This window comes from Pinus tabuliformis, chromosome 3_2, assembly GCF_031772625.1.
Source record: "Pinus tabuliformis cultivar Carrire ecotype Pingquan chromosome 3_2, CPIR1, whole genome shotgun sequence".
In the NCBI taxonomy this organism is placed as follows: Eukaryota; Viridiplantae; Streptophyta; class Pinopsida; order Pinales; family Pinaceae; genus Pinus; species Pinus tabuliformis.
In genome coordinates this window covers 631,315,050-631,337,845 of record NC_142302.1, presented here as the reverse complement: position 1 = coordinate 631,337,845, position 22,796 = coordinate 631,315,050, and positions in this window count along the sequence as shown.

Below are 22,796 nucleotides of genomic sequence, written 5' to 3'. Positions count from 1 at the left end.
AATCGCATCTTAGGCTTCCCAAATCATGTTCTCATCATCCTCCTACATTCGTGCCAATCATCAAAGCTTCCCTTGTGCGTACGCCACCATCTTGCAGGCATAGTGTGCAATGCCCAGTCCAAGCCTTGGAAGCACTACTTTTCTGGTAATTCCCTTTCAAATGCATCCAAAAAGATATCTACCTCATTTAGACCATCATAAATAGGCAGATTTCTTACCTGTGATGACACACAACGCAACGACCGGGTCATCATGTTGTAATTCAGCGTAGTTACTTTATGTAATTGATTCTGCCAGTGTTCTATTTCTTCGTCGAAGTCCAAAGTACAGGAACTCTCGCGATCCCATGTAATCCTTCCATCCATAGTGGGATTCACCCAATCATGGTCGCTCGTTGTTATCTTATAGATACAGTCCAGGTCATCATCACTCTCATAATCATGGATAGGTTTAGTATAGAGCGATCCTTCGGCAGGATCGAGGGGTATTATTACGCGCAACGATTTCTTCTCCAAGATCATCTTTCGCTTCTTCAGATTGATTATGCCATTCATATCAGTATCCTAGTCAATTCCTAGGAATGCAAGGTAGGGATTGTTTTCATCCACTATCTCTATTACTTCAAAATCGCCAGCGTGATTGCTCCATCAATATCCACTGTCACCCCTGCAGCTACCCCATGGGGATGATTTTCTACTGATTTGCCATCCTTAGCTGAATCGGAGACCATTGCAGCGTAGGTCTCCCCAGTCATTCCCAAGTCTGCTTTGGTAGGACATTCGCATTTGACCCCAAGTCCAAAATGACTTGATCCATTTCATACTCTCTTATTTGCGCGGTACGTCTCATCTCCTGTCCCGTCCCATCCTTGTTTTATGCTTGCCAATCTTTCGTACTACGTGTCGCTCACCTAGCACAGTTCCATCACATCTATTGATGAGTTTTTGTAGCCCTTTTACAGACTTACTATGGCTCATTAACCTCATACAGGTATCTACGAAAGTTGTGAGCATAGAGGGGTCCATCTCCGGCTCAGGCTTATCCTTGCTTTCTAAGCTGGAGGGCTCAGCGAAGCTCTTTTCAGCTTCCATGAAGGCTTCATGAGCACGTTCCAAATCAAACTCAGCCTCTTTCATCGGGGCTTTGTGAACCCATGTACTGTCTTCTGGATATTTCCCCTTGTTATCTCCCATCACGATTCCACTTCTGAGTACTATATTTACATTTAGATCTTCCTCACGCGGCTTAGATCTCATCATCTGTAGGTTCTGAGTCAGTAGAGGTAGTAACACCCCTTTATCATGTATCCTAGCTATCAGTGTAGGACAATCTTCTGTTACATGATCAAATAGTGTGCAATACTTGCATGAAGGACAGGTTGGATTAGTGCAATCATGAGCATAGTGTCCTCGTCCTCTACTAGGTCCTCCTCTGCCTCAGCCTCATTTGCGCCCCTGAAATCCTGTTCGTGCCATCCCTGCATTTTGGTCAAGGGGCCAGGTTTTGGCTTGAACCATGTAGGCAGGAGTTCTATCCATCATCAATTCATAGCTCCTACAAGTACACTCATCATGTCCTATCGGCCTACAAAAGTCTTAGAACAGCTATTGCGGTGCTTATACATATGTCTGTAGCAAGTGACAGTTATCTGTGGCATGTTTTCCCGCTACCTGAGAAATAGTGCACCATAATACAAGCCCCGCGCTAGGTCTTGCTTGAGCTTTTGGCCTTAAAGGCATCGGTCCTCCTCCTGCAATGTAGTTTGCAAAGACTAGGAAATGGTCCTTCTCATGACCCTAACTTTTGCATTTCAAGCACCATACCTCCTCGCGTACCTCTGGTCGAACCGTCTTGTCTTGCTATAGACTTTGCATATCAAGGCATAGATTCTTCAGCTGCACATGGATCTGTTTAACTCCTAGATTAGGATCTTGCATCAGAGTCTCATGTAGTCTCATAGAAATCTCCAAGACCTTTGCCTAAGTTTTTATCTTCTACTACAACAATGCACTCCTTAAGTGTCATAGTAGTGAAGCCACAAACCATTCGCGATGTCGTCCATCTGTCAAATTCATGTTGTCTTCGTGGATTGTACATTTCAGCCTCTAATCTAGTTCCCAAGGCATCTCACCTGGTTGAATCATGATTTCTTTGAATCCCACAATCGACTGTGCCTCAGATTTAGGCCTGCTAAATTACCTATTTAGTGTTGCCTGGATATCTACTGCTCCAGCATGCGGGTTATCATTAGAGTACTCAATATACTAGGTTAGCGCATAATCTTGCAAAGCACTAACCAGTGTTGCCTTCTTTATATGATCATCTATAACACCTTGAGCTTCCCATACAGCCCTCACAATGAACCAAAATTGATCTAGGTCCTCATTTCCAAAGCCTTTGAACAAATGCAACTTTACTGTATTTTCCATATTGAACCACGATAGAGGTGGAGGTGGTACGGGTGAAGTTGGAGCCGATGGCGGTGAAGTTGGAGGTGGTGTGGGTGGAGGTGGTATTCGCGGGAATCCTTGTATTATTAACTCAATAGCACTGCACAGAGATACCTTCGTTATCCCTTCTTTGTTTGCAAAAGTGAAATCAAGGGGCTATACTCCGAGCCCTGTTTTCCTTCATTCCTGTAAGTTTTTCCACTTCGCGTAGTCCCGAACATCAAGGTAGCTGCATAACCTATTTTTTGGACAATAACATTTTAATCCAACTATTCAAATATTTTACGTACTTACCTCGCGGTCCTTTGAAAAAGCGTCGCTTCGCCTCGATATAGCTAACTGAGGCATCGATCATGAATTCAGTCACAAATCCTCCTATGACACGATTGAGCCAATGATCGACAACGTGGGTGATCTTATCCTCTAATGCTTCCAACCTTCACACTAGCTCTGGGGTCCACACAATAGGACCGTCAAGTTCCCACCTTCCTTGGCTATCTGCTAGATTTTTGATCCACTCGTATATCTGAATAGGCAAAGAGTAGAAAAAGATCACATGGATCTCTGTATACAAGTACCATTCCAACCACTATTCCTGGATCTTTTTATCCAACCAGTCTCCAATATCCTTCTTAGTTGGATTCCAGTGATACAACATCACACATCTCTTATGCAGCTTCTGGTCCTGGTAAAGGATCCATTTTCTGGATTGAGGGGGCTTGACCCAAGTTCAGCATTATTTAGCCAAACAAATTCCTACACTACTGGCCCTTTTGACATCAGCCCGTAGGGTGCAGACTGAAGTCTCAACTGAAGTAGTATGGGGGGATGCTGGAACCAAGTTTTCGCACCTTGAGATGGTTGTGATGTCATTTGATCTCTTCTATCGTTGCCTTTGCACATGTGATCTCTCTCTAGGGCTTGTAAGAAAAACCCTATGTTCCGACTTTCAATACCTTCGCAAAAGTACATGATTGACCTTCGCATAGCTCTAACCTGTATCTCAGGTAATTTCATGCTGCTATAGCAGCGTGCCATGCAGATTCCTCAATTATCCTAAGTGATTTCCTTATCTTGTCAAATACTTAAAGTTATCATCGCGTAAGCAAATATTTGTGATTGTGTTCGATTATTCAATGTAATTGCATTCATTCACGCATCTATAAGTATAATAAAGGAAGTTGATACACAAAATATCCAAACCCATCAACAAAACAAATACACAGAAATTGTAGAATAACTCCTTTTATTAATATCTTCCAAGTATTACAGACTCTGTTCACCATGCGCACACAGCTGCAAGGGTCCGTGCACTTAGCTACGGACTTCTACCCTAGGCGTCTATGCACTTAGCTACAAAGCCTCTACCTATGCTACAACCCAAGACTTAGACTTCTTGCTCTAAAGCTATGACTCTCTTCCTCGTGTTATCTTATTAGCTACTCAGAGCTTAGCTCTTTTTATACAATCCCATGGTCCGCGGACCATCGGTAGATCTCTTATAGCCGACTTTACTTTACAAAACTAAGGGTAGACTACCCTTTGTGACATATAATACCTTCACGCTTAGCGACCACAAAATGTAGAGTCTTCACAATAATATTACAAAAGCTTGACTAAAACATGGGCTTTTAGCCCAAAACTTCCCTTGGGGGATCCCGCTCCCAACAGATTCCTTTTCTTTTTACACTTATCATTTCTTTGTTAAAGGGAGTCAAATTGTGAGTGAGAGTTCTTAGAAGGAAAAAAATTAAGAGTTCTCAGAAGGAAAAAAATTATTTAAAGGAGAAATAATGTCACTCTAGAAGCAGGTTTACTCTATGAGTCAAAGATTTGTTATGTACTATTTTTGTTGCTGAGATTAATCAAGCGGCCTAGCAATTGGAGTAGGGGCCTAGAGACGTAGTCAACACTAGATGAACTCTGTTATCACTTTGTTTTTCCCTTCTTTATTTTCATCATGCTGGGTTTCATATGATTTTGTTTCATCTTTAAGTTCATTCAAAACTTAACTATTCACCTTTAAATAAGTTACAATATAAATGACCATTTGAAGACCCAAAATTTTCAAAACTTGAAAAGTGTGAGGGGATGATCAATTGTCAAATCACTAGTATCATAGCAGGTTCTAGCCAGATTACAAGCTTGGGTGAAATTTTTCAGCATGTAATACTCCTAGAACTGTAATAGATGAGTTCTTCTCTTCAAGTGGAGAACATGGAACTAACAATATTTCTCGAAGCAGTAGAGGATGAAAATAAGAAGTTGTGCCTAATGTTGTAGAATTTCATTGAAAAGAAAACTGGGGAATGTTCAACAACCGAAACTTCTACCAAGACTTGATAATTTTGTGGTCATGAGATGACTGATGTGTGTACCATTTGTAAGGTAAATAACATTGCTTATATGTTAAATCACAAGATTGGTTTTCTTGAATCTTCATCTACCAATTCATTAACAAAGGAGAAGAAGGAGGAGATGGCTAAGTTTCAGGAGGAGGACTAGGAGTCTCAAGCACAAAAGGAGGTAAAAGATACTTCATGTTCAATCCATTCTCTTAACAATGATAATGCTTCTTTTGCATCATTTGAGAAACATACCAAAGGTATTGGTATGAAATTGTTGACCAAAATGGGATACAATGGTAAGGCTATTGGAATCTATAGTCATGGAATTATTAATCCTATTGAGGTGAGACCACAAACTTGCATGAAGGATTAGGGTATGTTCAAGAAGTTGGAGAATTCTCCAAAAAATCAAAGTCAAGGAATTCTTCAAGTGTGAAATTCGTGAAGAAAGAACTCTTGCAAGTTGAAGGAGTATCACATCATGATGATGACGTTGATGGAAAAACATCTCCAAAGAGAGATGAGCGCTTCAAAGGAAGAACTAAGTCAATTTCTCCTCATCAATCAATTTCTCTTTTCTAGACTCATAATCCAAAGGAGAATCATAAAAGGTATAAACATCATGATTATTAAAAATCCTTGTATGACTATAAGCAACATGATGAATTGAATAAAATGTTGTGGAATGTGTTTCCTTTCACCATTTGCACCCGCTGCAACATAAATGGGCATTAGATCGAGAAATGTTGGAATTTGCATCCACATCTTCATCCAAAGAAGGAAAAATAGGTCATGAAATCACGTGAGAAATAGAGGACGAAGAATCTGCAAGGAATTCCTTAACCATCCTCGAAGCATCTCCAAAAGAAAGTGAAATGTAGAAAGGAAACTCCCTAGCCTGGTTGGGTAAGAAATGGTTGGACTATTTGTCTAATTAAATATTGCATTTATTTTTTATTCCACATGTTGCATGTCCCCACAGCTAGGTATTTTATAAAAGTGATGTTGTGAATAAATCACTTATATGCAATAATGTTTTCTTTGGCATTTGATGTTATTCTGACTTGTTGATGAGTCAATTTGTATGGGAATTTGAGAGTCGAATTTCTTACATATTGTAAAAATGCATATCCTTTGTGGATATTGTGGTAAGTATCATAAACTTTGGTATGAGAAGTTGCATTACATCCAACATGCAACAATCATGCCAAGCACTCATCTACACAAGTATTTCCATTTGAAGCTTGTTTGGGTTATTTGCCAAAGTATCCTTCGTATTTTATCTTTGGTAAAGATTTTGCAGTAGATGGACATATTGATATGGAAAAAGCCAAGCATTTCATTGAATAAATGCAACTAGTGAATCAAGGAGTACAAGAGAAACTTGAGAAAAGAAAATCCAAGTGGAAAGTAAGGCATGATAAGCATTGAGTTGATCATGATTTCCAAGTGGGAGATCAAGTTTTGTTGTATATCAGCAAGGAAAACTCAAGTTGAAGATTGTATGAGCCTCCAAGGAAAGATGGTCATGAAGAGAATGTTTAGATTCCATATATTGAATATTTTTCTCGCGAATATTTAGATGAATTACAGGAAGACTCAATTCTTGACGAGAGAATCAAGACTTCACGCAGAGGCAATGTGTAGTATCTTCGTGTGGGGATCAAATGCACCCATCCAGGTAAAGTAAGGTGGATTGAGATGGGGGAAGCGATTAAGTTGTACTCTCACTTGTTGAGTAAAAACATACTTTTGGAGGTCCAGAAGTTTCTAGTCGGGAGGAATGATCTAAAGGATCAAAATATCCCCAAAAATAAAAAGTACTTGAAATCACTAGAAACCAGTGTCAAGTTGTATATATCATCATTTTGATTCCCATGGTGCTTGAATCTCCTCAATCTGACACTATTTGTGAAATTTATCACGTTATGAAGTTTTTGGCAAACAGTTAAAAAGTCAACTTGCAGGGTTGATTGGGATGTTGGCTAGGAAGGTCGTACAGGTCACGTGGCAACGACGCCAGCAGTTGACTATGTAGGTATGACAAACAAGTGGGTCAATCACGTGTCAACATGTGGCCCAATCGTAAAGGTCAAGTTGGCAGTTTGTGATTGGTTGATAAGTTTTGGTATGGGCCAATTAGGAGGCACCACGTGGCCCAACGAGAGGGCACCATGTGGCCCTTAGATTTTGTGAAAAAAATTGTTGGATCAAGCGCCTAACCTAGTGAGGTTTGACGCCAAGACCTCAAGCGAACTAGCCACATGTCATACCATTACAACACTTTGTTGGTTCTTAACCATATGGGTAGGTGGTTTGATTTAACATCAACCAACCGATGGTTTGGGGGGGAAGGGGCGGGGAAAATTTCCCCAACCCCAAGCATATTGCAGCCCACATGACCACAGTGGAGGCATAGGTGGATGGGGCATTCGGTTATCCTAGTCCCTAGTCTCATTCATTACCACACGACCAACAACAAAGCAAAGGGGACGAGTGGTTATCCCAGTCCTCGATCCCATGTAGCCAACGTGACTACACCGAGAGCCAATAGAGAAGGGTTTGGCGCATGGTGCCAGGCCACAACCACATGACCATAATATGACTGTGAACTAGGGTTGGAAAATTAGTGCTTAAGGCCTTATTGGCACGATTAAAGAGGCGACAAAATTCACCTTTTTTGGTGGTATTTTCCTTGCCCTGGGGAAATTTCTCTCTGGCGGTTCTGCCAAAAGAGGAATTTCAATGCCTAGTTAGCCAATCTTGTCATTTTGTAGGACAGATAATAGAGAAATGTTCGAGGAGGCCTAGCTTGGCCATTTTTTAGTCTTATTGAGTCCAAGAAGAGCCTACATAGGGGTTTTTGGACCTAATGACAACATCATTTTTGTGATTCTACCATTGTAAATTGAACAATTTACAAAGTCAAGTACTTTCATGCTGCAGACAAAGACTATTTTGAGTCCATATGGAGACCTTGTTGAGCATGGAAAGAGCCTAGACAGGGGTTCTCAAGCCTTCTGGACGCATCTACAGTAGTTGTTTCTTCATTTGAGTAACAATTTTTAGTCTATTCTTAGTATGATTGTGGGAAAAGACGATTGAAACACTTTGTTATGAAGCAATTGGATTTGTGCTTCTTGATCTCAGAATGAGTACGAGGACTTGTTGCCAGATTCAATGAGAGAGTCCTTTTCATTTGACACCTTCATTTCTTTGTTAAAGGGAGTCAACTTGTGAGTGAGAGTTCTATGAAGGAAAATGTTTATTTGAAGGAGAAACAATGCCACTCTAGAAGGAGGTTTACTCTATTAGTCAAAGATTTGGTATTTACCTTTTTTACTGCTCAGATCAATAAAGAAACCTAGCCATTGGAGTAGGGATCCAGAGATGTAGTCCAGACTGGAAAAACTCTATTATCACTGGTTTTTTCTCTTCTTCATTTTCATCATGGTAGGTTTCATATGATTTTGTTTCATGTTTAAGTTCATTGAAAACTTAAATATTCACCTTTGAATAAGTTACAATCTAAATGACCATTTGAAGACCCGAATTTTTCAAAACTTGCAAAGTGTCAGAGGATGATCAATTGTCAAATCACTAGTATCATAGTAGGTTTTGGCCAAATTGCAAGAATGGGCGAAATTTTTCAGCATGTAAGACTCCTAGAACTGGAAGAGATGAATTATTCTCTCCAAGTGGAGAACATGGAACAAAGAATATTGCTCAAAGCAACAAAGGATGAAAATAATAAGTTGCATCTAATGTTGCAGAATGTCATTGAAGAGAAAATTGGGTAATGTTCAACTACCGAAGCTTCTCTCAAGACTTGAAAATTTTGTGTTCATGAGATGACTGAAGTGTGTACCATTTGTCAGTTGAAGAACATTTCTTATATGTTAAATCACAAGGGTGTTTTTCTTGAATCTTCATCTTCCAATTCATCTACAAAGGAGAAGAAGGAGGAGATGGCTAAGGTTCAGGAGGAGGACTAGGAGTCTCAAGAACAAAAGGAGGTAAAAGATACTTCATGTTCAATCCATTCTCTTAACAATGATAATGCTTATTTTGCATCATTTGATAAACATACCAAGGGTATTGGTATGAAATTGTTGACGAAAATGGGATACAATGGTAAGGGTCTTGGAATCTATAGCCATGGAACTATTAATCCTATTGAGGTGAGACCACAACTGCAACATGAAGGATTAGGATATGTTCAAGAAGAAGTTGGATAATGCTCCAAAAAAGAAAAATCGAGGAATTATTCAAGTGTGAAATTCGTGAATAAAGAACTCTTGCAGGTTGGAGTATCACATCATGATGATGATGTTGATGGAAAAACATCTCCAAAGAGAGATGAGGGCTTCAAAGGAAGAGCTAAGTCAAAAAATCCTCATCAATCAAGTTCTCCTCACTAGACTCATAATCCAAAGGACAATCATAAAAGGTATAAACATCATGATTATTCAAAAGCCTTCTATGAATATAAGCAACATGATGATTTGAATAAAATGTTGTGGAATGTGTTTCCTTTCACCTTTTCTCATGGAACTAACAATTGTGTAGCCAAGTTCCAAAAAAGGAAAGCATTGGTTGAGAAAATGAATATGTCGATTAGAAGTGAGAACAAGAAGGAAGATCCTCTTCCAAGTTCTAAGACATTTTCACCATGAAATTTACAAAAAATATTGTACCCATTGCAACATAAGTGGGAATTAGATCGAGAAATGTTGGAACTTGCATCCACATATTCATCCAAAGAAGAAAAAGTAGGTCATGAAATCACCTGAGAAAGAGAAGGAAGAAGAATGTGCAACGAACATCTTAACCATCCCCGAAGGAGTTCCAGAAGAAAGTGAAATGTAGAAAGGAAATTCCCTAGCTTGGTTGGGTAAGAAATGGTTGGACTATTTTCTAATTAAATATTGCATTTATTTTGTATTGCACACGTTGCATGTCCCCACAACTAGGTATTTTATAAAAGTGATGTTGTGAATAAATCACTTATATGCAATAGTGGTCAAGAAAATGAATATGTCAATTAGAATTGAGAACAGGAAGGAAGATCCTCTTCCAAGCTCAAAGAAATATTCGCCAAGAAATTTACAAAAAAAATTGCACTCACTGCAACATAAATGGGCATTAGAATGAGAAATTTTGGAAGTTTCATCCACATATCTATCCAAAGAAGGACAAATAGGTCATGAAATCACCTGAGAAAGAGAAGGAAGAAGAATGTGCAAGGAACGCCTTAATCATCCCCGAAGCAGCTCAAGAAGAAAGAAAAATGTAGAAAGGAAACTCCCTAGCCTGGTTGCGTAAGAAATGGTTGGACTATTTGTCTAAATAAATATTAGATTTATTTTGTATTCCACATGTTGCATGTCCCCATAGCTAGATATTTTATAAAAGCGATGTTGTGAATAAATCACTTATATGAAATAGCATTTTATTTGGCATTTGATGTTATTCTAATTTTTTGATCAGTCAATTTGTATGGGAATTTGAGAGTCGAATTTTTTACATATTGTAAAAATGCATCTCATTTGTGGATATTGTGGTAAGAGCATTTTCTATGGCATTTGATGTTACTCTGATTTGTTGATTAGTCAATTTGTACGAGAATTTGAGAGTCGAATTTTTTACATATTGTAAAAATGCATCTCCTTTGTGGATATTGTGGTAAGCATCCTAAACTTTGGGATGAGCATTTTCATTACATCCAGCATGCTACAATCACACCAAGCACTCATCTACACAAGTATTTCCATTTGAAGCTTGTTTTGGTTATTTTCCAAAGTATCCTTTGTATTTTATCTTTAGTAAAGATTTTGCAGTAGATGGACATAGTGATGTGGAAAAATCCAAGCATTTCATTGAACAAATGCAACTAGTGAATCAAGGATTACAAGAGAAACTCGAGAAAATCAAAGCCAAATGAAGAGTAAGGCATGACAAGCATCGAGTTGATCATGATTTCCAAGTGGGAGATTAAGTTTTGTTGTATATCATCAAGGAAAAGCTAAAGTTGAATATTGTATAAGTGCCAAGGAAAGATTATCATGAAGAGAATGTTCAGATTCGATATATTGAATATTTTTCTCTTGAATATTTAGATAAATTGCAGGAAGACTCAATTCTTGATGGGAGAATAAAGACCACATAGAGGCAATGTGCAGTATCTTCATGTGGGGAAAAAAGGAACCAATCCAAGTAAAGAAAGGTGGATTGAGATGGGGGAAGTGAGTAAGTTGTACTCTCACTTACTTGTTATGTGAAAATAGACTTTTGGAGGTCCAAAAGTTTCTAGTGGGGAGGAATGATCTAGGGGATTAAAATATGCCCAAAAATAAAAGTACTTGAAATTACTAGAAACCAGGGTCAAGTTTTAGATCTCATCATTTTTATTTCCATGATGCTTGAGTCACCTCAATCTGACATCATATGTGAAATTTATCACATTATGAAGTTTTTGGCAAATAGTTAAAAAGTCAACTTGCAGGGTTGACTGCGATGCTGACTGGGCAGGCCATATGATCCAGGTGCATATTGGTGGCGAACTACCTATTCCACCTAGAACTCTAGTCAATTACATATGTTTCCTTTTTTATTTTAGCATTTACTATTTGTAGCAGTTTTTCAGGTCCTGAACTTCCAAAGCAGTTTTGACCCCCTAAATGGCGTTTTCTTCAATTCCGCAGCAGGCCCGTAGCCACAAGAAAGGGCCTATCACTAATCCTTTAGTACTCAGAGAGACCTTTCCAACAAGGTATCATCCATTCCAAACAGAGATAATATGACCAAGTTACAACCTCGGAAGCTTGGTTGCCCAACTAACCCCAACGGGACCCACAAACTCTTAGTGTTTCATCTCCTGGGGTTAGGGTTTTAGTTGTTTAGGGTTTTCTCTTTCTTTCTCAATAATAAATATTCCCTTGAACCTCATTGTAACACAATTTAGAGGCATGTATATGCCACATATCTTCTCAGAGATAAGATACCATCGCCTAAGCTAGTTTATTTCCATTATGTTTGTAAGCATATTTCATTATTTTGATATTAATGAAATGAAGTGTTATTTCTAGTGCATCTCTATATTTATGGTTATATATGTAATTTGTGGAATTCTTGTTTGTGTTTGGATTAGTGGTATCAAAGCAGCCTTCTCTTTGTATGTTTTTCTTTTCATGTCCCCAACGAGGTCGGGGTATAAGGCATTAGGGCTCGAAGTGGTTTAGCCTTTTCAAGACCAACCTCGCAAACCTTGACGACCTCCCATGGCAAAAGAAAAGAAAGACAAGGGGACATGAGATCCTTTCAAAACATTGCTCGAGGAAGCCCTCGAGTGAAAAAGGAACGCGATGATGGATAAATTTTCCCAAATCCTTCGACGACTACCCACAGGCGACACATCTTCATCCAATAGTGACTCTGGAGGCGCCACTCCTTTTAAGGTACAAGTTAACTTCAATATTCCCATATTTGAGGGTTAGATAAATGGTTGAATCTGTTGGAAGGATATTTTTCAGTTCATGACTTTTCTAATCAGGAAAATATTACTATTGCACTTCTCAAATCTGCCCCACACATCAAGGACTCTTGGGAAACCTACTGTGAACAAAAGGACAAGAGGGAATCTTCACTATTTATTATTGCATCCACTTGGTATTATTTTTGAGATGCCATAAAGGGACAATATTACCCTTTCGGGAGCTGTCAGACCAGGAGGTAACTCCTCAAACCAATTCATGACATTCATTCAGGTTGGTCTTTATTATATACATGAGGGAGAGACTGTTCATTTCATCTCCCGGTGACTTTTCATATTTTCTATTATTTATTTACATCAATTTCAGTTATTCACCCAATCCTGATGATTAGGTGTCGACATTCCCCCCCTTAATTTGAAGGGATGTTGGTGAGTCCAAGCATCATTCTGAATCTTTCAAGCTTTTCTATTCTAAGCGCTTTGGTGAAGATGTCTGCAATTTGCTCACTAGTGGAACAATGGCAGAGATGGATTGTTTCGGCCTCAACATGATGTCGAATTAGATTATATTTAGTATTGATGTGCTTCGTTTGATCATGGAACTTTGGGTTCTTGGCCAACACTATTGTCGATGTATTTTCAATCATGAGTGGAGTCGATTGTACTTGTTTTACATACAAATCTTCAAAAATTTTCCTGAGCCACACAATTTCTTTTATTGCCTCAGCTTCTACCACATATTCTGCCTCTACTGTGGAATCTACTGGAACTAATTTTTTATGTGATCTCCAGGAGACAAATCCTGATCGAAGACACATAGCATAACCTGAAGTAGATACCCCAGTTTCTTTGTCTCCATCGAAGTCTGAATCAGAGTATCCAATCAACCTGAAGTCATCCACTTGTGTATACTTGATACCAAAGTCTTGAGCTCCCTTCAAGTACCTTAGAACTCTTTTTGCAGTAGACTAATGTCCCTCACAAGGCTTTTGCATAAACCTGGAGAGGATTCAAATAGCAAATGAAATGTTTGGTCTGGTAGTAGTTAGGTACTTGAGACTTCCTACAAGCTATCTATACTTTGTTGCATCCTCAAGTTCTTTTCCTTCAATGGATGTGAGCTTTATATTTTGTTCCATTGGAGTAGTAAGAGGATTGCATTCTGTAATGCCAAACCTATTCAACAGATCTCCAATGTACTTCTTTTGAGAAAGGAATATGGACTTCGAATGTTGAGTTACTTCAATACGAAGATAGTAGTGAACATAGCCCAAATCAGTCATTTCAAAACCTTTCCTCAATTCCTTCTTTATGGATGCAATGTATCTCTCATTGTTCCCTGTCATCAAAAGATCATATACATATACCACAAGATATACAACTGTTTTTCCAACCTTCTTGAAAAACAAAGTTGCATCATCAAGATCATAATGTTTGAAATTGAGTTTCAGAAGATGCTTAGTTAGTTTTTCATACCAAGCCCGTGGTGCTTGTTTGAGGCCATACAAGGATTTCACAAGTTTGCATACTTTATGTTCATGTCCTTTCACAACAAATCCTTTAGGCTGGGACATAAAAAAATTCTCTTTTAGATCTCCATTCAAGAAAGAAGTTTTTACATCCATTTGATGAACTTTCCAACCGTTCTGAGCTGCTAGGGCAAAGAGTGTCCGGATGGTAGCCCATTTCACTATGGGGGCAAAAGTATCCTCATAATCAACCCCTTCCTTCTATGCAAAACCTTTTGCCACAAGCCTGGCTTTGTGCTTGTCAAGTGAGCCATCGGCTTTATGCTTGTTCTTGTAGACCCACTTGCAACCAATTGGTTTGGTTCCTAATGGAGGATCAACCAACTTCCTAGTGCCATTATTTATGAGGGAATCATACTCCTTTTGTATCGCTTCTTTCCATTCATCATGAGAAGTAGATTCTTTGAAGGAAGTTGGTTCGAAATCTGTAGACAAATTCAATTCACAATCATAAGAGACATCAATATCAACAGGTGAATCAGAGTCATCTACATCACCTCCATTTTGCTGGTTTGAATTTCTAGTTCCTGTCTTTCCAACCTCATCAGGATGAACACTTTCAAGTTTCTTTGTAAGCCACTTTAGGGGACCTTTCTCAGATGGTCTAGGCTGCTCTGTTGATTGAGTTGGGACTGAATCAAGATTGAGTCTTCCAATTCTATCAATCACATCACTTAAAGTATCATCCGTTGGAGTTTCAAGCGGGGTAGAGAGTGCTTCAGAAGAAGATTCCACAGGTTGTTCTAGTATAGGAATCCCCCCTTCAAGATGTGGAATCTGATTATCAAATTCTTGAAATGATTTTGCATTTGCGAATCTATCCAAGCGATCAAGTTGCCGCTCAGTTTTTGATGTTTCAAGAAAGATTACATCTTTAGATACAACAAACTTTTTATTTACTTCATCATAGAGACGGTATGCTTTTGAGGTGTTTGAATACCCTAGGAAGATACACTTACGACTTCTTGCACCAAGTTTGTTTCTATGTACCTTTGGTATCAAGGCATAACAAGTGGAACCAAAGACCCTGAGATGCTTTACCAAAGGAATGTTCCGATACCAAATTTCATAGTGAGTCTTCTTTTTGAGAGCATTAGATGGACATCTATTATTTATATATACATCACATAGAACTGCATCAGCCCAAAACATCAATTTTACATTTTTGAAAAACATCATGGAGCACACCATATTTAAGATTTTCCTATTCATTCTTTTAGCTACACCATTCTGTTGGGGATTATAAGGCACAATTGTTTTATGTTTGATCCCATGTTGGCGAAGATAGTTTTCAAATTCATTTGAAGTGTATTCTTTCCCATTATCGGTACGAATAGAGTGAATATGAGATTGTGCATCATTTTCAATCCATGTATGAAAGTTCTAGAATGTTTGAAAAGCATCAGATTTGTTCTTCAATAAATAAACCCAACACATTATGGTGCAGTCATCAATAAATATCATATATTTATTTCCATTTTCAGAAGGAACAGGTATTGGACCACATAAATCGGAATGAATGAGTTCAAGTTTTCTATGTTCTCTTGAATGTGAACCATGAAAACACGGTTTGCTATGCTTTCCAAGAATACATGCATCACATTGCTTAAGTTTCCTACGAATTGTAGGCAAACCAGTAACACCATTTTTCTTCAACAAGCAGAGGTTGTCATCGTTCAAATGTCCAAATCTAGCATGCCATAATAAACTTGATGGAAGTGTACGTTCTTCATAATGAGAATTGTATGAGAAATGTTGTGCACGAGCAAAGGTACCCTGCAGCTTGAGAAACCTTTCTTCTTCTATCCCCCTCATGACAAGTGAGTGGTCAGATGCTTTTATCACCTCAAGCTTGCCATCAAACATATGAATGGAGTGACCTTGCTGGTGGATGTGGACCAAGGACAACAAGTTTCTCTTCAATTGTGGGAGATATAGAACATGATGCAGAAGGAAGTCTGGAAGACCAGGATATTTAAGCCTGATTTTGCCAAGCCCTGATGGCTTGAGTTTTGATTGGTCTGCAAAGTATAGTACTCCATCAACCTTGTCAGTAAATTCTTCAAAAAAATATTTTCTATGATTCATGTGGCAAGTTGCTCCTGAATCAAACAACCAATCATTTTTCCAAGAAGCAAGTGAAGCATTAAATAAATATTCATTTACTCCAATATTACATTGTGCCACAACATAATGAGTGGATTCAGGTGCTTTTCCTTTATCTATGTTATTAATTTTACCTTTGGGTTGGTTTCTTTGCTGCTCAATTTTGTCCCAAGGTAACTTGCATGTGTAGGCATCATGTGATCCATTTCTTTTGTAGCGTATGCAGTGCAAATCTGACTTTTCTCCTTGAGAGTGTCTGCCCCCCCTACCTCTGAAATATCTTCCTCTTCCTCTAGAAGAATCTTGGGCAAGATTCTTTTCTTTATGAGCAAGGCACACAACCTCTTCAGAAGATTCAGGGGTTTTCTTATTTCCAAAATCTTTCTCTCTTTCAACAATTTTTTTCACAAGAGAGTCAAATGTAATATCTTTGAGATTTCCATTTGCTTGCAATGACTCAAGATAATTGGAGTAAGTAGCATAAAGTGCCTTGAGAAAAGCGATAAGAGGAATATAGCACATATTTCATTAAATTTGGAATTAAATGGTAGATATAGAGTGATATCCTTGTAATAAAAAAATTCCAAAATTAATGAAATATTTGCCTTAGTGGCTTTGATATCATGCATTATAGATTTTATTTCAGATGCAAGAGAAAGAGGATCATTATTTTGTAATTCAAGAGTGAAGAGTTTAATCATGAGTTGAACAACTTCAAGTGTAGAGTGTGAGTCATAGAGTTCCTTCAGTTTTTGTAAGGCTTCGAAAGCATTTGAAAATGGAGAAATATGGTGACTCACCTCTTCACTTACAGATGCTGCAATTAATGCATAGGCTTTGCTGTTCTTATTTTCCCAAATGGTGAACTCCTTGTCTGAGGTAGGTTGTTCTGGCTCTTTGTCTCCATCTCCAACACACACTCCTTTCCACAACTCATTGAAAATGAGGGTGTGTTTTATCTTCCGAGACCACTCAGGATAGTTCTCCTTGCTAGTGAGAACTACTCCCACAATAGATATGATTGAATGCATTGTAAAATCTGAGTGTTGTAAAAATACTTCTCTTGGCAATATTGTGCTTTTGTGGAGAAAAAAAAACTTTTGCTGCTAAAAAAAAATGATTATGAAATATGGAGACAGAGGTATCACTGTACAAAATGTAATACCATACACCACAAGGTAATAGCATTCACCATTCACCAACTCTAATATTTAATGCCATATACAATGTAACAACTCACAGTCACTAAGAAAATCATACCATTGGAACAGGAGAGGAGGCTCTAATGCATAGGCTCTGGATAGCAATAGAATTGGAGCAGCACACAATTGAAACAACGTATCAATTGAATGGCTTAATGCCCACACAGTTTGGCATTAAGTCGTGTTAGAACCTGGTGTCACTGCCCCACGGTGGGCACCAATACAATCTCCACTGTGGGTGCTAATACAATCGCTGCTTAGTTGATACACAATGAAATGAAGACCCCTTAGCACAAAAGCTTCGGGTGAAAAGCCTAATGCAGCTAAGACTTCTTCACAGTACGTCGCAGATGACGATTTTCCCAATTCAAATTATGATGATCATTGGCTCAAAATTTCAGAAGGACATGCTTCAGTAAAGAATATCTGAGTCCCTCTAAAATTCTTGTATCAGAAGAAGGCTTCTGGCGCCATTCTTGCGACACGTAAGATGAAATCGTCATGCTCGATGCAAAGATTGTAGAGTCTTTAGGTAAGGAACATTCCTTCTTCCTGCTGCGACACTCTGATTTCTAAAACATGTAGGATGGGTGTTCTGGACAACAACTTTTGGCTCTCTCCCTTTACGGAATCTGTGGGACGAGGCAGAGCTTTTCCTTCTTAGTGTTGTGGGGATACGCAGTGATGGAGGTGGAGGCGGGCATTTTTTTCAATGAAAAATTCACAATGTTTATAGAGATTGTCTAAGGCAGAGGCGGTAGCTGCTGCGGCGGGAGTCTCGATTTCATCGACAAGCAGCGAATGAAACCATTTCAAAATTATGAGTCAACTGTATTCTTGGATGGGAGGTAGCGTCAGATCTGCCAGGTAGAATCAACAAAATAATAGTGAGAGAGATGTCAGTTTGCATAGGCAAAATAGGGAGTTACAAAGCAGAGGGAAGTAAAAAATGGCGCTGGCTCTGATACCATGTCAAACTAGGAGGTAACTCCTCAAAACAATTCATGATATTCATTCAGGTTGGTCTTTATTATATAGATGAGGGAGAGACTATTCATTTCATCTCTTTGTGACTCTTCATATTTTCTATTATTTATTTACATCAATTTCAGTTATTCACCCAATCTTGATGATTAGGTGTCAACAGGAGCTATGAAGATAAGTACATAAAGTGGATAACGCTGCAGCAGGGAAGGGACCAAGATGTGTCAGAGTTCATAAATGTTTTCCATACCCTCCACATGAAGTTGGGTATCAAGGATTCTGAGTAGAATTTGATACCCAAGTACCGTGGCATTCTGCACAAGTATATCTGGGACTAGATGGAGTTCCTAGAAATCTCCTCGCTCAGTAAAGCATACCGGTACACTGTCAAGATTGAGTAGAAGTTTAAACAGAAGAAGCAAGATTTTGGATTTGTGAATCTGAATTAAGGAAAAGGCGCCCCCAAACCACAGAGCAAAGGCCAAATCTAAGGCGAGGTGACCCAGGACAACCTATTGAAGCTACAAGAAAATAAAAATACCACAAAGACAAAGAAGGACACGGGAAAATGGTGTGAGTTCCATAAGAGCTCCACTCACAACACAAATGAGTGTCAGGCTAAGCAGTCACTGGTTGCCGAGATGTAGGCTTCCGAATTAGACACATGTTCTGACTTTGGGTCAGAACCTGACAAGTGGAATGACAAAGGGAAGAAAATCATTGATGCGAATCCCAATGCCACCATGTCCCCCACCAAGATCTAGAAGAATGAGCCTAAAGATCTAGAGGAGGTGAAACACCTCTTCCACTCACAAATGTGGGTGAAGGATTCTTCGCAGTCATACACCATCGGGTGGCTTCACCAAGGATGAGATCTCTGTATTGGCCAGTAGTGTTGCCTTCCCTACAGTATCAAGCCCTTCATGGATGAGGTATTAGGACAACCATGCTTGTGGAAGCGACATGTTACATATGAGTCTAGACCTCCCTTTGTGATTATTACTTTGGGAAATAAGGTGTATAGGATATCAGAGGTAGCCCCACCTACCACCGTCTCTTTTATCACTACAATGAAATGCAGTAAGATCATTTCCCAAACCAGGAAATTTGTTTTCCTTATGATTCGCCCTCAGGGAAAGAAGAAGCTTGTGGTCACAGCCTCCAGACAGGGCTCCTCTTCACAACAGTAGCATATGGACAAGGTCGTGGAGGAGTAAAAGGACATTTTCTCCTCACCTATAGGGGTACCTTTGCACTATCAGGTTAAGCACTCCATCGATCTAACCTCGGGTGTGCCACTACTTAAGGGACTGATATATCGATGCTCTATTTTAGAGAATGATGATATCAAGAGGTAGATTAAGGAGCTGATTCAGAAAGGGCACATCAGCCAGACTTATCACCATGTGGGAGCTTGATTGTATTGGTACAGAAGAAGGACCAGACCTGGAGATTTTGTATTGACTATTGGGTGCTGAACAAGATCATTGTCTAGAATAGGTACTCAATTCAATAGATTGATAACCTTCTAGACCAGCTCAAAGGGACTAGATATTTTAGCAAGATTTACTTAAAGTCTGGTTATCACCAGGTGCCTATCGAACCCTCCAATGTGTGGAAGACTACCTTCAAATCCAAGGAGGGCCTTTTTGAATGGTTGGTTATGCCTTTCAAGTTGACGAATGCCCACGCAACCTTCATGAGATTGGTGGATGACATCATACAACCCTTCGCTAATGCATTTTTGGTGGTGTACTTAGATGATATATTGATCTTCAACCAGAGTTGGGAAGAGCACCTCCACCATATTCAACAGGTCCTTCAAACCCTGCGACAACACAAGTTGTGTGCCAATTTAGAGAAATGCACTTTTGTCATGACCCAGGTTCAATATCTAGGGTACATAATTAATGAAAAATATATGCATGTGGACCCAACCAAGATACAATTTGTTTAGTATTGGCCAGCCCCAACCACTCTAACAGAACTCCATAACTTTCTATGTATTTCCAATTTCTAACGTAGGTTCGTGTTGGAGTTATGTCACATCACTTGGCCTTTAAGTCAAGTCACCAAGGGTGGAGTGAAAGCCAAGGTTTTTAGTCTAAAACCCAACATACGACATTTTCTGAGTTGAAGCATCACCTTTGATCTACACCAATGCTCACATGAAGAGAGCTGCAACAACCATTTGAGATTGAGATAGATGCCTATGACTATGTTATTAGTGTAGTTCTTAATCAGCAGGGGCATCCAGTGGCTTACCACAATGAGACAATTTCATACATAGTCTGAAAGTATCCCACTTATGACAAAGAAATGTATTCCATTATGTAGGCCTACCATTAATGGAGGCATTACATTTTGGGGAAGGAAATAGTTATCTACACATACCACCAACCCCTGCAGTTCATATATACACAATAGAAGTTGCAGAATGATCACCATCACAAATGGTCCACATACCTGCAACAGTTCCATTTGAACATTAAGTACAAGAAGGGAAGTACCAATAATGTTGCAAACTGCCTCAGCCAACCACTAGTCATGGTGTTGATCACTGTGCTCAACTCTTGTGGGCACGAGACTTCAGGGTGGCCACATCTTTACAAGAGCGATCCAAAATTCAACAGCACATACCAGACACTCTTGGAAGGGAAGAAAGTTCCAAATTTTTTCCTTAAGGATTCACTATTATGCCATATGGGACACATCTGAGTTCCTTCAAGTGAGCATCCCAATATGATTTGGGAGGCACACTACAGTCAGGTCATTGGACATTTTGGAGTAGAGAAAACAATGGTAGTATTCTAGAAGTATTTTATTGACCAAAACTTCATCATGATGGAAGTACATTAGATCCTACACCACCTGCACCATTTCCAAACCAACCATTAAGAAGCAAGACCTATATACTCTTCTACCTAATCCTAATTGACCTTGGGAATCCATCTGCATGGATTACATGTTGGGACTTCCTTCTACTAAGCGTGACAATGATTGTATTTTATTGGTCATCGAAAGATTCTCTAAGATGTCCATCATGACGGCCTGTAAGAAGAGTATCATAGTAGAGGCCACTGTTAAGCTCTTCTTCGAGTGAGTGTGGGTACACTTTGGGATCCCACAGTCCATTATCTCATATTAGGACAGGATATTGCTAAGTGCATTTTGGTCAAGTCTATATTCAATGTTGGATACCAAAATTACTAAGTCCACGACATTCTACCCCCACACTCATGGCCAAACAAAGGTCATCAACAAGATGATCATACACATTCTATGCACGTACAACTTGAAATCCTCCCCTATCTCCAACACAACTACAATAGAGCTCTCCATAGCTCAACAGGTCATAGCCCCTTTCACGTAGGGCTGGGATTTCAACCATTGTGTCCCATTGATGTGGCCCTACCATTTGCATCTACTCAGGTAGATTCAGCTCACATCCAGTCCGAAGCCGACAGGGTTAACTGCTTCATTGAGTGCATTCAACACATCTGCCATCAGGTCCATGATTATTAGACATAGCCAATGCTAAGTACAAGAAACACCATGATCAACATCGAGTATCATACAAGTTCGAGGTGGGAAACAAAGTTTGGCTACATTTATAGAAGGAGCACTCGCTCGACCCCACCGCAAGCTTCACCCGCTCCGATATGGGATATACACCATCACCAAGACTATAGGGGACAATTCCTTTGAGCTTAGCATACCACCATTCCTTGGTCTACACCTAGTGTTCAATGTAGATCGCCTTAGGCCATTCTTTCCACCATTGTTGGACACGTCTGACATTGTAGAACAACTCACACCAACAAAGCTAAATCCAGAATGCATGGAATAGGCCAAAACTGATCATCTCATGGACATGCATATCAAGAACACTCACCAATAGAGGATCCAGCTATATCGAGTTGTCAAAGTAGGCCAACTCCTTCAGCAGGGAAAGTGGTTCACCAGGGAACAAGTTCAACAAAAATTTCCTCACCTCATGGAGGCTCTGCACGCAATGGGGACCATTGCTTTATAATGAGGGAGGACTAATCCAGGTGGATATTGGTGGCCACTTGTCTATTCCACCTACACCTCCAGTCGATTTCATCTGTTTCCTTGTTTATTTCATAATTTACTATTTTTAGCAGTTTTTCAGGTCCTAAACTTCCAGAGTAGTTTTGACCCCCTAAATGACGTTTTTTTGAGGTCCGCAATCGCAAATACTATATTAATTGGAGATACCTTTCAAATTAGGTATCATATGCACTAAACAAAGATAATATGACCAAGTTATGACCATGGGAAGTTGGCTACCACACTAAACCCAACGGGGCCCACAAACTCTTGGTGCTTCATCTCCCAGGTTAGGGTTTTGGTTGTTTAGGGTTTTCCCTTGTTGTTCAAAAATGAATAGGCCCTTGAGCCTCACTGTAACACAATTCAAAGGCATCTATTCAAAACATCTCTTCTCATAAATAAGCTACCATTGTCCTAGCTAGTTTATTTCCATTATTTTTGTAAGCACATTTCAGTATTTTGATATTAATGAAATGAAGTGTTATTTCTGCAGAATCTATGTATTTATGGTTATATCTATAATTTTTTGTGTTCCCATTTGAGTTCACGTCACCGTATAGGTGACGTGACACTGATGTTAGCAGTTGACTGTGCAGGTACGACAAACA